This window comes from Gavialis gangeticus, unplaced genomic scaffold (genome assembly GCF_001723915.1).
Source record: "Gavialis gangeticus isolate Ggan-Ray unplaced genomic scaffold, GavGan_comp1, whole genome shotgun sequence".
NCBI classification, from domain to species: Eukaryota; Metazoa; Chordata; order Crocodylia; family Gavialidae; genus Gavialis; species Gavialis gangeticus.
Genome location: NW_017729006.1, coordinates 26,948,558 through 26,966,147, shown reverse-complemented (window position 1 = coordinate 26,966,147; position 17,590 = coordinate 26,948,558). Strand labels below are relative to the sequence as shown.

The following is a 17,590-nucleotide window of genomic DNA, read 5'->3' as shown; positions in this document are numbered from 1 at the left end:
TCCAGCTTTCCCTGCAGGAAGCATGCCCCAAGCCCACCCTCCTCCCTCCTTCTCTCCCTCTGGGACTGCTGGCTCAGGCACTGGGCTGCTGAGGCAGGGGCTGCAGCCACGCCGCTTACTGTGGGGTGTGCTCCCCGTGGGGAAAGTCAGAGTGGCAGGGGGTGGGTGGGTGGTCACCTCCACTCTGGGTCGCTCAGCACCCCCCTCCCTCTCCACGCTCTGGCTCTTGAACTTCGGTGGAAGATCGGATGTGGCTCCCAGGCTGAGTAACTCTGGACACCCCTGTTCTATGTGTTCTTGGGCAAGCCATTTAAGGGTAGATCCAAACAAGGACTTAGACACCTAAGCTGGGACATAGGCAGAAAATTGTTCCCAAGTCCAAAACTCAAGTGATGCTGAAAGCCCTCACTCAGCAGCCATCTAACTCTTGAGGTGCTTAAATTCCATAGATTCTTTCTGTGGTGACTCAGTTCCCCACACACTTATAGTTCTGCCTCTGTCTGTTCCCAGTCTTGATAAGGCCGAGCAGCTCACAATAGGCCCCTGAGAGCAAGCACTCAATTTTCAGACCATGTCTAATACACACAATAGGATCAGGCTCCATGCAAAATGAAGGTGAGGATGGTTGTGCTACACTTCTATTAAATACAAGAGGGCTTGGCACCAGCACCCAAAATAACTAGGTTCTGAGAGCATATGTGAGTTCTGAGGGGACAGACCCAGCACACTACAGGCTATTGTGGTAAGCAGCTAGAAGGCTGATCAGTTTATAAAACAGCTACCTAGCTGAACAGTTCGAGCCAAGTATCCATGTTTCCTTTTGGATTTAGAAAAATTTCCCTGGCCTTTCAATGAAAGTTATAGCAATGCACCATAAAGACAATGAGGGGCTAGACCTGATGATCTCATGAGATCCCTTCCAGCCCCTAATGTCTATGAAATAAAGACCTTGGAGCCCTTACCATTTGTAATGATTCTCCACTTTAGAGGAACGTCAGACTCAGCAATTAGTCTGTAGCCACTTTAAGCCTTGTTAGCTCTTATGTGAAATTCAGACTGTCAACATTAACTGTCCTCTGCAGCTTTGAGTTCCCCCTTGGCAACTAGGAAAGGCACAATTGGCAGGAGCAGCCAACAGAAGCAGATCTCCTAAGGAAGTCCAGAGGACAACAGAGATGTAGCCCCAGAGGGCATATGGAAAATACATTTATAGCTGGAGCTTGGGTGGGATTCATGGTCAGGAACCACAAACCTTAGTGAGCTCCCAAATCCCTCCCTATTGAGGTAAGCATGCGGTACTGACTCAGCAGTAGCTGTTCTGCTCCTAGCGATCTTCTCACAGGTGAGGAGCCTTGTGGCCCACCTGAATAAGAAAGTAGTTGCAGATGAACTCTCTCAAAACAAAGATCCTGTTTTCATGCCAGTAAGGAAAAAGGTAGGAACAGGAAAAGTATAAAATACAATAAACTGTCAATATATGCTTCTAAAGTTAAAAATCATTATACATATACAATATATGTACAATACACACAGACAATACAATATAGAAGACAATATATGATATATACAAGGAAAAATGTTTTTTAACAGAATCTTTTCTAAGTTTAACATTAAATTGGTTGCTTGCAGTAGAAGTTGTGGAAAGCAATTCCCTCATCCCCTCTGGATAGTCTGCATTTTATTATGTTAACAGGGAAGCCCAGTTTGTTCCTACCAGAGCTACTGCATGAAATATTTATATCTAAAGCCAAAATGGCAGGAGTAAAACTAACTCCGCATTGCTGCCACTGCCGTTTCTGAGGGCAGCAATTCAATTAAATTTTACCACGTGCAAAAGAAAATGTTTATAGCTGAGCAACAAGTAAATCAAAAAGTGATCACAATGCAATGGCCATGATGCTGAAGAATAAAGCTGAAGTAAGATTGGCTTAATCTAAATGTTACCCAGGTGATGGCAATATTTCAGGTAGGTTGTTTAAGCAGGGCGTTCAAAGAAAAACATCCAAAGAAAGGAAGAAGTAAAAGTTATGGATCAGGAAGAGTTAGAGTAGGGAGAGCTTGACAGAGTGCCTTTTCTCCTGCACCGCACAGATTTCATAGTCATATTCTAGACAGCTAAGGTGGAAGGACACACCAACAATACTAACAGACCAGAAGAGTTTAGACAAGATGAGAATAATGCTACCCTTTCCTAAGTTAAATGATAGCTTCTTTTACCAATAAGGTTTAGGTCAGTGGTTCTTAATCATTTAAACTCAATGCACTATTTTTTTCTGAATTTAGTGTCACCCCAGCTGAGAATCACTGGTCTGAAGAATTAGGGGTACTGGTGTAAACTGCCGAGCTCCACTGATATGAGCTATGTCAAGCTATGCCCACCAATACCCTGCCCTTTTTTTTTAAATTAGATGTTGTTTAAAAAGTGGAAATATTTTTTATTTTTGGGTAGATGGTTAGAGGAATGAGCAAGCAGGGTTGGTGAGGCAGAAGGAGGAGGGAAATGGGACCTATTCTATAACATAAGAATGAGTAAAGCAAATTAAGGAGGGAAGGAAAAAAAACCCCAAAGGCTTCTCAAAGTAACTCATTCAAAACAAAAATAGTTTGCAATTGGTTTGCACAAACTCAACTGCTAGCAGAAGATGCTGATATAGTCAAGTTTCAAGCACCTTTTCTGACTGTAAACTACTTGTCTATCATATTTATAAAGCATCCATAAAGTTAATATCTAGATGACATGACAGTTTAGAAATGTTTAGAGAGCTTGCAGTCCTACATCAAGGGGCAGTAGAAATCAATTTCTGGTTATGCTTAGCATGGATGGGATAAGTGAAAATATAAAAATCACCTTGGCGTATAGGCACCCTGATGATGAAGTGAATGATTTTAATGTCCTGTGACTCATTTTTGAACTTTGACAATGTTTTCTTGACCACTCTGAATTTAGAGGCAAAGTCTGTAAGACAGGGATAATGATAACTAAGAGATCACAGGAAGGAGACTTAGAAGAGTGGATCAATGGTTGCTGACAATGGTCCATCCCCCCCCAACCAAGTGATACCCAACACTGAACCAAAGCTGTTGGATGCAATTTCAGAATCTGAAACCTATTCTCCATGATAAAAAGATACCAATGAAACTGAAAAGTAAAGTGCATGAATATGAAATTTGCCCCATCTTAATGTATGGAAAAGAGACTTAATCGGACACAAGAAAAGAGGTCAGCATGCTCTTCACTATAGAAATGAACATGCTGAGGTGGTTAAACAGTTAGATACTGTGATAGCAAATCAAATGAGGAGCCTAAAGCAGCTGCTGTAGTTGAACAGTAGTTGAAGAAGGCTAAGCAACACTGCCATATGCATGTCCTACCAAGGGCTGAGGGCTACATGTAATTTCTTGCAATGACAGTGGATGAAAAGTAACCGCAATAGGCACCAGTGATGCAGTACATGGACAGGATCTCAGGGGACCCAAAGAAATCAAACTACACAATGGCATTGCAAACTCAAAATAGGGAATGGCAGAAAAAAGAATAACACACATATCCTAAGAATGTTTTACTTTTGTATCATTGGGTTTAACTGCCCAGGTACAGTACTCAGTCTCCAAATGTACTGAGCTTATGCTCACATTTGGAGGGTAAATGCCCTTGACTCATGGTATAGTCAGGCTCTTGGCCACTTTCTGAAAGGGCATTTCAGCATCAGCTATGTCTTAGCCAGGTAAAGATTTGAGCCATATGTCTTAATTTAAGGTGCTGATTTCTTACAGGAAATGACTAATCTTCTGAGGCCATATACCTAGATATAGTCAGCTCTGAGTCAGTTTAATGCTACCCCATCCACTCCTCCTGAGGTCTCCCATGTGGGTCTTGTAAACTAGATCAGCTATGAAATCTATGAACTATCTTCAAATTGAAATATTTTCCTATAAATTTTCATCTCTTTTCAGGGCATGATTTTACTAGCAATGGTTCAATAATACTTGTGTGAGATGTTGGCAATGGATTGTACATTTCAAGTTAGAAATAAACGTGAGTTTATTTGGTCATCTCATACTACATTTGATAATTTGTTATTTGCCATAATATGAGTACCACATCAGATTTATAAGCTTTAATATTATGGATTCTTATCTAAGCAGCGTGGGGCAGCAGGGATACCCCCATCTAGCAGCAGCCAGTGAATGGGGGCTTTTTTTTTTTAAGAGCTGGGGCCAGGTGGGGGATGGGAGCTCATCACAGAGCCCCCCACGCAGTATGGGGCAGGTGGGGGCAGCAGCCAGTGAGTGTGGACTTTTCTTTTCAAAGAGCCAGGAGCTGGGGCTGGGCAGGGCAGCCATTGACGGGGCTGGGAGAGTAGGCAGGGGGTGGGGCCGATTCGGAGATTCGGCCAATGCAGCTGCAGCCAAATCTCTGAATCATATTGGGCCGAATCAATTTGGGACAGTGATTCAACTCACCGAATCGAATCACTGTCCCCTGAATTGGCCGAATTCAAATCCAAAGCAAAAAGTAGCCACTTCACACAGGCCTACTAAGCAGTCTGATACAATCATATAATAGATGGCAAACCTGTCAAATTCAGCTCATTTCACATAGATTCTGCCAAGAGGTTGTTCAAATTCCACAAGTGATTCATTTTAAAGGAAAGAACAGTATTGTTCATGTATATAGATGAACACATTATAGATTATTATAATCTATAATCACATTATATAGATGAACACTGCCTGAAAATATTATTACAATTAGTGGTATGTCATTGTTGGGCCACATCAGACCTAACATATTGGGCAATGAAACTCTTGATCCCATCTGAGATAATAGTTCAAAGGGAAGAGGGTGGTACTGATATGGTACTAACTAAAGAAACCAGCTCCCAGGAGTCTCATACTATGGGAATAGAAGCTGCAGAAGGAAGTAGAGGCTATAGGAAAAGGCCCACAATAAATATCTGCAGATGCAATTTGCTGTCAGGGCTGAATGAATAAGGAGAGAAGCTTCATAGACCTAGCAGCCTAAGGAAGGAAAACAACATCATGGGTGGAGGAATCATCAAGATCATAAGTCCAACAGCAATAAAATCAGCCTTTAGTGTAAAAAATGGAGATGGAAGGAAGATGCACACACTCACCCATGAGAACATCTGCTGTAAGAAGCCACCTAAGTAACCATGCAACAGTAGGGGAGAAACATCTGAAGCGTGTAGACCACCAGCTGTGCAATAATAATACTTTGAATCTCTACAGTGCCTTTCATCTGAGTACTGCAAAGCATTTTCCAAACAAATTAAGCCTCATAACTTCACTGTGAGGTCGGTATTTAATGGAAGGATTATTTCATCCCTTCCTGAAATACAGTTGTCTCAAGAGTGAAACATAACACCTGTTTATCAACATGCAGCCACACCATACAATGATTTTCAGTAAAAGGGAGTAAAAAAATGTTTAGTTAAAATCTAAATAACAGCAGGCATTCCAAAAGGAAAGAATGTAATTTCTAGAACTAAATTTCAGGTAGGCTATCAGGGTTAGTAATCCCCTCTCACTCTTATGCACAACAACTAATTTTATATCGTATTTGAAAGACAAGAGATCTCTGCAGCTAAATATAGGTAAATAGTTATCAAGTAAGGGTGTGAGAAGATGGCACTCATCAGTATATACCATTGTTCCTGGAAGGATTTTTAGAATCAATGAAAGTTACTGCTGAGTATCACTAATAGTATCCTTTGAAATTCTTTTAAAATCAGCTTGTATAAGGCAGTTCCCATGCCTCTGAACTGCCCAGCAAGATACTGGCACATTGATTTAACACAGGCTTGCAGAGAAGAGTGTCATCAATAAGCAACCAACCTACATTTTGTGGTATGCTTAGAGTTCTTTTATGCATGTAATATCCTGGTTTGATCACCTTGTGGGACCTTACTGTACATCGCTGCAAGAACTGCATATTGAAACCTCCTCACAGAGGCTGGAGGAAATAACAGGACAGTATGTGGGAATAAGCACCCCATTGAGTGATATGATAAAGATAATAAAGATAAGCACCTCATTAAGTGATATGATTTCCCCTGTCTGATTTTTAGGACAATCACATTTCAGGCCAAGGGAATGTTAACAGAGGGATCAGTCTGATAGGGATGTTACAAAAGTTGTGGGAGGTGGAAGTTGGATATACTTTATAACTGTTAGGAAATACAAGGGAAATAAACTGGGTCTATGGATATCAAAGGCATACCTCACCGTCTCAATTGGGAAACAATGGATGATAATTTTAAACTGGCATAGTGCAAGGGTATTGCATGGTCTTGGGAGAATGAATGGTTAGCAACAACTCCGCTCCTCTCAGCTTGTGAAAGGAAATTACATGAGTTGGCTTCTGGGGAAATTAAGGCTGTTTTATAGTTAGTATTTTCCAAAACACTTTGTATTGGTTTTACTCTGTTGCCACTGAAGTCAATGGTAAAACATCTGTTGACTTCAGTGAAGGATGGCAAAACCTAGTGCTGAGTTGTTTGGAAAATCTCAACCACTATGGCTAGCACCAAGAAATGCTGCTATCCCCACAGTCATATATACATTGTCCCATCTGGAAGAAGCAATCGGAAGAACTTCCTCAAAAAGGGGGCTTAATTTGATGGCTCAGGAAGCCCTTGCTAGACTTCCATTGCTATTAATGGCTGTTTTTATTTGTCATTTTTCTCCTGTATTCTATTTTCCACTGATTTTATGTATGACTTATAATGATGTGTTGAACTTGTCAATAAAACGATCATTTAAAAAAATAAAATACGTTTTACAGCTCCTTCACTTTTGGCAACATTTGCCAAGAAGTTCATGATATCACAAATAAACCTGTGTGAACTTTGGCACTTTTTGTCTTGTTGGGAATTCGCATAACCCTTTTTTTCAGTTTTGTTTTTCCATGATTTGTGGTCCTTTGAACCGCGCTTTAAGTTTTAGATTCAAACAAGTCCCAGAACGTGAAGGGTAAAAGCTAAAACTGTCACTGGAATTGAAACTACAAGGTTCAGAGTGAAAGCATGGTGTTATATGGTTTCCACTAGACAAGGAGCTGAACTAAAAATTCAGATCCCAGATCTATATCTAGAGATAAGCATTGTACCTGTTGCTCAGTAACAGACCAAATCAGCCCATCATGCCCACCACACACACACACACACACACACACGACTGAACACTCATTTTTGAGGACGTTTGGCTCTGGATCCATGTCTTATGTCTAGGGCCAGTTCTAGCTTCCAGCCAAAGCCATAAAACATCAGCCCTGTTTTACTAAAAGCAGCTGAGGTTCACTGAAGGCTCCCAAAAATTCCTAATGTTTGATTTGTAATGAATCATTAAATTTATGTTCCCCAGGGATGTAGCTTTGCCAGGAGCATTTCAGGAATAGAAGGGTTTAACAGCATGCACAGATCCTCATATGACACCAGTCCATGAGATGAGTCTCATGTCCAAGTGCTCCTGCACAAAGTCTTTCAGTGAGCTTTCACCTCTCCTCAAAATCACCTTGAGACTGTATCCCTGCCTTGTTCTCATACCCATACATGAATTTCCTTTTAAGAAAGAAGAGGAAGATGGAAGAAGAAAAAGACCTGCTGCTGCTGGAGAAAATGTCAAGATTACATCTTCATTTTGGATCCATGAACGTATCCACCCTTCAGCTCAGCTCACTGTCCTCCTGCCTGTGCAGTCGAAAGACCCCTACTGACAAAAGGCTGCAGTCAATCAGCCTAGGAGAGACTGGAAAGGAGAGCTGATTGCTGCTCCACTCAAAGTTCAGGCAGTTCCTTTCTATTCCCTTCCATTCAGGTGGGATTTGAAAGCTGAGGTGAGAAAGGAACAGTGTGACATGTAGGGGGTGCACAGGGGTGCATGTGCACCCCCTGATAGCACTGGTACACCCCCTGACAGCAGCATTCCCCACTTAGGTGATGAGCAGGGGGGTAGGCAAGAGTGCTGGTGCCCCCCCGAGAGTGCTGGCTAGGGAGTGGGGATGCCAGGAGAAGCAATCCCTGTGGCCAATTGTGCCGACCTGGAAGTGCCGCACTGCTGGCATTTCCAGGTTGATGCAACACTTCTGGGTTGGTGCAATCAGCCATAGTCAGTACGATCAGCTGTGGGGTGACCCGCCCCCCCAGTCAGTGTGATTGGTCGCAAGGGGACCCTTCACCTCCCATGGTTGCTGACTGGCCACCAGGGGGGCAAGTGCCCCTCTTGATTCAGGACAGATCAGTCGCCCATGCCCCAAAAAGTGAAAACTGAGAGAGGGGATGCCTTCCTCTAATATTACTTCTACAGTTGTCACTGGGTACTTCTACACATGCACATTTACTGCACAGTAACCAAAATTACACAGGCATGCCCATATTGCACAGTAAATATGGCGACTTATGCTGACTTGAGCATAAATTTTTATCCCTGCATCATGCAGGTATCAAATTTACGCCAATTATTTACTGGGCAGTAACGCTTGTGTAGACGTCTTACTATGCAGCAACATCGTGTGTGTGGACTGACTTGGGACTAGCTTTAGTCCCAAGTCAGTCCACACAGCATAACACCTACACATGTAGACGCTGCTCTATTCCCATTTACTGTGCAGTAACTAACTGCGGAGTAAATTTAAGCCAGCATAAATGCATGTGTAGACAGTTCCACTGAAAACATTTAGCAGGAGAGCAAGAGTAGCCAATTCCCCTATGTGATATATTTTAATACAATTAGCAGGTGAAAGAGAAACAAGTAACCCCAAACTCAGCATTTAGTAGGAAAGAAAAGGTGAAATCAACATGCAAGCATTTCATTTTCCCATGTGCCTGTTTACATATTTAATTTCACACACAAGTGTCTTGGAATCTGGGATCTTGAAAATCCAAGTTTATACAGATTTCTAGGAATAAATTATATATATTTTAAATGTTTACAACCCCAAACCAGTAAGAGAACTTGTGTGCAACACGACATAATAAAAAATAAGACAAACTAGTTTGAAATGTCAGTTTTCTTGCATGTCCTGCCAAGTCTCTAGATTTTTGTCTTTTAACTTACAAAAAACTTATTCAGTGTTTATGAATGGTGAGAGAATGACAAGCACTAACGAATGAAATCCTCTCTTCAGCCACAAAACAGTCAAAGCAAAGGCCATGATCACTCTGCATTGACAATGGATCTCTATCCTGGCCTGGAGAGAAACCCACTACAGGTCTGAGGAGACTTTAGTTTTATCTGAAAAAGCTGGTAAAGGTGCTAATTAGTTGTATTAGTGATGGAATTTTAATTATATTTTAATGACTACCGGTAAATATTGATAATGAATATTGGTAAATGGACAGAGACCACCATCTTTACTTAAAGTAAGCCACAAAATCCATCCATTTAGTAGCAATAATTTTCAGTCCTGGGCTGGCTTCAACTCAGAGACAATAGCAAAATTATTTACATTTGCAATCATACTTTACATCTGCAGAGAAAAAAAAAGGAATGCCTTCTAATTTTCATGCACTTTACAAGATTAAAGTACCATTCATGTTTTAACTAAGCTGTCCTTACTCTACACTTCTGAAGTAGATAGAGAACACATTATCTGTTTTACAGATGCACAGTTGAAAACTAAGAAGTGTTACTTGTCCAAGTTCACATGACTTGTCACTCTGTGAGCTGTGGAAGAACTAAAAACATCTTGATTCCTATCTCTGTGCTCATCTGAGCAGATGATTTGGCTTCACAAAGCATTTAAGATGATGGCAGAGGATAGGACTTTATCCTTTAACATTTTAATCTTCCCCAGAATGGTCCTATACAGTAAGCCAACCTATTTTTGACTCACAGAGCACGCACAGGGACAAGCAAAATTTCTAACTCATGTGTTGTGACAATGAAGACTTTGCAAAATATGTTTCAGAGATATGTGTACTTTCTAAAACCTAGATTTCTACTGATGGCAAACTGATGGACATTTTGTAAAGCAGTCACAAGGCACAGAACTCCAGAAATTCACTAAAATGGTAACTGATATCTAATATTTCCCCATCCCACCCCCCTTTCAAAAGTAGTCAAATCATCACTTCCCACCCAGGGACAACAGATTATAACAGATTTGTTTTGAATCTGAAACTTTTGTATTTCTAAAACAGTTAGGAATATTTTCAAAAGTGAGAACGCCTAATATTATTATAGCCACACACCCTTGTTCCTCTCCCACCTCCCCATCTCTCTGTCTCTTAAATTCCTCATCTAATATTTACTAGAAAAATTCTACCTCAGTCAAATTTCTTAAGTATGTCATTTTAGGTGGATCAGTCAGACAATGGGGTGTATAAGTCAGAAGGTGAGTGTGTGGTCTAATTCTAAGCTCAAATTGCAGGGCTTGCCTTAATAATGCAAGAGACTAGTGCATAATTGAAATTTAAAAGGCTGCCTTTTTCCAATAACCTCGTAAAAATCTGTAATACTGGCTAAGCGCCACTATTCATGATGACAATCCCAGCACCTATTTTCCTTTTCCTGTTTTCTATGCAGATCAAGAAACCACATCTAATCATAAGAATGTTTTCCTACTGAAGAATCAAACAGGGGAATGTAAAGTGAAAAACTGAAAAAGGAAGAAGTTGGCTAGCTGAAGTTCTTCTCCCATATAATAACAACATCTTATATTGACTTGTACAGCTTAATTCACAGGGGCCTTTATTCAAGTGGAGCCTTTAAAAACATTAAAACAAAACTTTAATCTGGACTGGCAATTTGTTATAATGGAAGAATCATTATTGGAGGGACCCCAAAAGGCAAACAATGAGGATAGACAATCTGGGTACAAAACGTTAAGTATGCACACACTGATAACGTGTTTACAGGAGAAAGTAGAAATATGAAAGAGGACATAGGACAGAAACTCCCATGACATGCTGTGCACAGTATCCTAAGAAAAATGAAACCTCAAAATGCTAGGTAGTTCACACAGATTTATTTTTTCTTGTACTAACCAATGCCCCACTCTACCAGATGTCTTCATATTCAGGAATTGTTGGCCATAAATTTACTTCACCTCTTCCATCTTAGCAGGTTCCCAATAACATTATTGGCTACTGTTTAATCACCTTTACTGATAGTCGTCTTAGCTGGCCATCATACTATTTGCATTTTTATTATGGTTATTCCCAGTCTTTTACATACTAGTTTTCCAGCACATAAGGTTCCAGATTCCTGTTCTATACATGTTTTCAGCCTCTGACTTAACTTACAACACTTATGATCTAGTGCTCATGCCAAATAAAACCAAACAACTTGTCACTAGCCTTTGGCCTCATCATGTCAAAGAGTTTAACTGTGGGCTTCAAGAGGTCCTGTGGGACCCCCACTTTGAAAAACTGGCTTGTTTTTTTTTCGCACTATGAAGCTATAAGCTACACAAAAAGTATCCCTATTCATGGCAGCACTTAAGCAAATGCTTAGATTTAGGTATGCTGTTCAGTGTTATCTCAATAGGCATAGATTTAAAGCACTTGCATGAGTGATTTCTCAAACAGAGCTGGGCCAAAAATCTCACCTTGGTCAGTAAAAATGAAAATGATGCCACTAAAGGTACCAAGTGGGGTCTCCCAGGAGTCTGTCCTGAGTTTAACATCTTTATTAGTGATTGGTATGATTGGATTCAGTGCACACTTTGCAAATTTGTGGACAATGCCAAATTGGGTAGAGTTGCAGATACTCTGAAAGGTAGGGCCGGGATCCAGAATGACCTGGATAGGCTGGAGAACTGGTCCAAAATCAAATGGATGAGATTTCACAAGGACAAATGGAAGGTCCTGCACTTGGGATGAAATAATAACACGTACAAATACAGACTGGGGCTCAATACAGACAGTCAAAAATCCCAAGGCTGAATTGATTCAGTCTTTTCGGTCGGCAGGTTAGTCTAAGCTACACAGATTAAATTGAAACAGAAGTGGACACTTAACTTTGATTCAGGAAATACAGCCACATGGCTGCAGTGGCTCAGGCCATAAGCCAGGGCACAGCTGTCTGCCATGTAGCCAGCATGGGCTGTGGGCTGTGAGTTCACTTCATCTTCCTGCTGCTGCCAAGGTCTCTGGGATTTGAAGTCCACAATCACAGCAACAGGACTCTCCAGGGTTGCTCATCACTTCCTCTTCCTACTTCCAGGTGCCTCTTGGATTTGTAGTCCACAGTCCAGGCCAGCAATAAGTTTGAGTGGTAGAAGGGGTGTTTAACCCCCTTCCCTGGCCCCAGACCCAAGCTGGGGTTTTGGGAGGCTGTCCCCCTCACATACACACACACAATCTAGGCTGTATCCCCAGCCAGGCTTGTACCGCCACCCCCTTGTCAGCCAGCCCTCACTGCTCCAGCTAGGAAGCAGACAGCACTGCCCAACCCAGGGATGGAAAGCATTCTGGGATGCTGGGGAACTCTGCTTTAACTTAAACCAGGAAGGAGTCTGAGACAGAAGTTTCATAAACTGGTTTGACCCAAATCAGTTAAGTTCAACCAGGTTTATCTTAAACCAGGTTCAGCCATTTTGAAACTGGTTTATGTGCACCAAGCTTCTGTTCTGTTACTGGGTTAAATCAGTTTCTGATCACTTAAAACCAGCTTATGTTTAACTTCTTTTTCTATTCCAGTAGGCTGAAGTACTGCAGAAAAATACTTAGGGGTTACCGTAAGCTGAATATAAGCCAACAGTGTGCTCTTATTCCAAAAAGAGTCAACAACAAATTGGGTTGTACTAACTTGCAAATCAAGGAAATTGATTCTTCCACTCTATTTGGCACTGATGAGGCCTCACTTGGAGTACTGTGTCCAGTTTTGGGTCCCAGACTTCAAGAAAGATGTGCACAGATTGGAAAGAGTCCAGCAGAGGAGAAAAATTATTAAAGGCCTGGGAAGCAGGACTTACAAGGAAGCTTGAGATGGAATTTTATAACAGTCTTCAGATACCTGAATGGTGATTACAGAGAGGATGGAGATAGATTTTTCTCTGTAGCTTTAGGGGACAGTACTAGAAGAAATGGCCTCAAATTGTAGCTTGGAAATTTAGCTTGGATCTTAGGAGGGACTTTCTGACTTCGAGGATGGTGAATACTAATGTAGCAAGCTTACCTTTTCAGAGTTTGGCTTGAGTCCCAGGATCAAGGGTCTGCTGTTTGATTGGTGGAGCCTGCCCACCAATCCAGAGGCAGCACAAGGGAAGCAATACCCCACCTCTTTCCAAAGGCAGGGGGCAACGAGCAGCTGGACCTGAATCGGAAGTGCACCAGCCAGGTCCGGAGAACTTTGGGGGTGGAGCCCCTGAAGAATATAAAAGGGGAGTGTGCTCAGCAGGCTGGAGAGACAGTGAAAGACAGCAAGGAGAGAGGAGCTCCAGAGATGGCTGTCCTCAGGACCCTGCTTGAGCTTCAGCGGTGCCCAAATCAGCACATGGGGATCAGGCTCTGGGAGCCGCTCAAGGCAGCTTGAGCCTGTGAACCCAGCAAGTGGCTGGGCAGTCGATGTGCAGATTGGCACACAGAGAGCTGGCCCTGGGAGCAGCTGGTGGCTGCTCAGGCCTCACCCGGCGCTCAGGTTGGCACACGGCCAACCACCTTGGAAGCAACTCATGGCTGCTCATGTTAGCCCCGGCCCTAGGCCAAGTGACCAGAGCACCGTATTGTGGCTCCACTTCTAACTAAAAGAGCCCCGGTGCCCAGAGCAGGGCCTGGGAAAGGGGAGAACCCCTGGTATGAGACCGGGGAGTCGGAGCCTGCAAGGGCTTGGCTCCTGCAAGAGAGAGTCCTGGGTGCCAGTGCTGGGTGCCGGGCTGCCAAGGAGAGCCGAAGGCACCACTGGGGAGAGGCTCTTGCAGGATTGGACACCAGGGGACGAGCCTTGAATTCTCCAAAGAGGAAGCATGAGTTACTGGGGAAGTGGGCCCCGCAGAGGAGGCTGACACTGGTGAGGAGGGTCTGCTGCCTCCACCCTCCATTGTGGGAGGGGTGTGTCTTCATCCCAGGGCCCTAAAGGGGAGGGTCTTCAGGGAAACCCCTTGGGGAGGTGCTGGGTGCTGAGTGTGCTCCCCATTTTGAGGTTGTCGTGTTAAGGGCTATATAGCTAGGAACATTCTTTAAGGGGGGTTATATGGTTTATGTGTTTTACTGTCTCAATGTGTATATAAGTATTGTTATTTGTGAAGGTTTAAAGAAGTGTTACGGTTAAGTTACTATCCCTATGTGTTAATTGTATTGTATAGGTTGTAAGTTATTTGGTTCATATTTGGTATTATATGTGAACTGTGGAAGATTATATATAGCATTATATGTTAAGCCTTGTAAATATTCTATGTTTTATATTAAGCATCTGTATTTATTCTTGTAATAAATTGTACGTAGTTAAGTATTTGGTTTTGGCTTAGTTCTATAGACAGGTCAGGAAGCCGCTCTAGTAGCTAACCACTTCCTCAGCACTCGACCTGACCACCACCACTGTCACTGGAGGACAAGGCATGTATCCCAGGTGTACCCAGGATACACTAAAACAGTCTACCTGGAGATGGTGTGGCATCTCCATCCCTGTAAGTTTTCTAGAGCAGGTTAGACAGGCATGTGGCTGAGATGGTTTAAGTCAGGGATGATTCTGCCTCGAGTCAGTGGTTAGAGTAGGGGACATCCAGACAGACTTTCCCATTATCCTAAAGCATTACTCTGTATCAAGGCAGTGAGAAGCCATCCCATACCAGAGGGAGATATAAGGATGAACGTATATCATTATCCTGCATTAGGAATACAAAGGGAAAGCAGCCTTTCAAGCCAACAGTGGTAAGCCATTATAGGATTACTGTGTGGTGATGCTGAGGGTTGTTACCTCCCTCCCACACACCACATGAATGCAGGGACACTCTTACACTGAAGCAGATTGGTTCATAGGGAGTCTTGCCTAGTGGTTAGGCCCCCAAAGGAGGTCCAGAGACAGGGGCAGAGTCCAAAACACAGGCCCAATCTAGGGTCAGGAAATGAATACTAAATTATGAGATCCAGAGCCAAGGTCTGAATCACAAGCTGAGTAAAAGTTCAGGAGTCAGAGGCCAAATTACTAAATCCAAGGGAAAAATCCAGAAGGCAAAATCCAGGAACAGAGCAAGCAGGTCAGGAAGCCAGGAGAATCAGATCACAGAGGCTTCCAAGAGTAGACCTTTAGCAGGAGCTAAATAGGGAAACTGCTCTCCCAGCAGCCAATCAGGAGGCCCAGACAGGGGCCAGCTGGCATAATTAGCTGAGTTAGGACTGCCAGTCAAAGCCCTAGGTGTGGTGCAGTAGGCAATTAGCCCAGGCTGGGCTCCCTGTTAGGGCCCTTGAGATATATAAGCTGAAGCTTCTTTTATACAGTCATGATTAATATTAATCACTCCACTTACTTGCTTCATTTTCTTGGTTTGCAGTCATTCTAGGGTTCAGCTTTAGGGAACTTCCCACTGCTTTGCATTCACACCGCACTGTAAATTCTTAGGACTCAAGGCAAACAACTTCATTTCCAGTACCACCCTCCCTCTCAAAAACTGTTTAGAAAATCTATTACATGCCTAATGGTCACAAAAAAAATGAAAGATTCCTTTCTAAATCCATTTTATGGCTTCTTCCAAACACGAAGCATACCAGTCAGAAAACACATCTACAAGATATCAGAAAAGTGACAAACATCACATTTGCAATTTCCAAATCAAGTACCTGGCTATTCCTGCCTCCTCTACTCTCCTCATCCATAACCCTCAGAAGCCTTTCAGGATGATGCTAACCTCAACACTTAACAGGATGCAAAAAATCTAATTTTTGTGCTTTTAAACACCACTCCCATCCAATTTTCTCTCCTAAAAACACTCTTGGAAAACTGACAAAAAAATGCTTATGCTAGTAAAACAGTTGTGTTTAGCATTGATCTGAGCTCTGGAGCATGAGCCCTCCCCTCAAAAGCATACATGTTCATGTCTGCTCTTTGCCCGCTAGAAGGACCATGAAGGTTGAGTGTTAAGCCAATGGATAAGCCGCCAGGAAATTTCAAACTGATCCTAGCAGGAAACCATGATGTAAAGCTGAGAATGAGGTCACCACTTCAAGAACTCATTCTAAGAGGGTTTTGTTATGGATTTTCTTTTGTGTACATGTACAAACGGAGGCTAGAGTATCAGAAAGCTACAGGGAGGAAGGGTGGATGTATGTATTAAGATCCAAAATAAATTTTAAAGTGCTTTCACCTTGGCAAGGGAGGCCTATATTTTCAGCCACTGGTACACAACATATGAGCCTGCAAAGCTCAGTATAAAGGAGCATTTGCAATAAAATAGGTATTTGAGTGGCGCTCTCTGCAGGCCCAACTGCCCAACCTGCATGGACCTGGGAGTTGCAGGGGCTCAGCAAATTCTGAAAATAACACCCAACTTTCCTTTAAATGCTTAACTATGAATTTTGTTGCCTTACTCTTCCACAATCTTCTATAAACTTGAAAATTTTGGCAGTTCCTTCATGGCAGAGCAAGGCCTAGGTTTCAGATCACTTGTGCTTCAGTCACTAACCATGTAGCCTCCCCATTGCTTGAAATATGTGACACTTACTGAAAAGCTTTCAGTAACAGGCTGTGACTTTTATTTGCCTGTTCAGGCAAGTAATGACTTCCATTACTAGATTCAAAATTCAAGTGTTTAGATCTTACTGAAGATGCCATCTGCATAAAGAGGTCTGTCTTTCTTCATGCTAATTGACAGTACAGCACGGCAGAGTCACACCTTTGCTTGCAGTGCTCTCTATTTAGTATCATAATAAATGAAGAGCAGGTATTATTACAATTAAAATTAGTAACTTTCTTCTCCTTTTCTACATAACCCAGCACTGGATCTCCCTTGTATTTATTTTTTTTTAAATCTGCACTTTTTGCCAAAAGCTTTGTGCTTTGCTTTGACTGAGATCTTCTAGGAGCTCAGCCCAAGCTAAGACAACAGACTTAAACTATTTTGTCTTACGCAATTTGGATATGGAATTAGGTTTTACGGAAGAAAATAGAAATATGATACCAACTTGGCCCCAGGTGTTTTTCCCTCTTTCTCTTCATGCTGAGTTTATTCAATGGCAGTCTTCCATACTTGAAAGCTAATATCCTGTATAGAAACCCACCTAATATCCTGTATAGAAAGCCACCTCTTATACATCTGACATTTACATGATCAATCAGAGCATACCTCCTTGTAAAACAGCCCTATGTGGAATATTTGAGCTACAATACAGATTCAGATCAGAACCATCACTCAAACTGGCTAAATTATTGAGAGTCATCACATCTGAAGCTCTAATTTGGGATCAGCTCTAATAAATATGGATATAGCCATAGTATTTACTAGTTCACAACCATCTGCTCTTGCTGGGTTTCCAATTTATTTTGGAACAGTATCTATTCTTGGTACTGTTAGCAGCTTCATTTTTATTTATGTGACCAGTTAAAATTTCTTTAAAACATGAGGCTAAAAAAATAACAAAAGAGAATCAAGAGTCAATAGAATGCAACAGACCAAAATATAAAGACTAGTAGA

General features: G+C 42.1%; 1 protein-coding gene across 1 annotated transcript in view; it reads right to left on the bottom strand.

Moving 5' to 3' along the window:
• The window catches only part of BMPER (BMP binding endothelial regulator), a gene marked incomplete at its 5' end in the record, with an annotated part of 307,337 nt that overhangs the window by 42,355 nt on the left and 247,392 nt on the right, over positions 1-17,590 (bottom strand). The window lies entirely within an intron of this gene.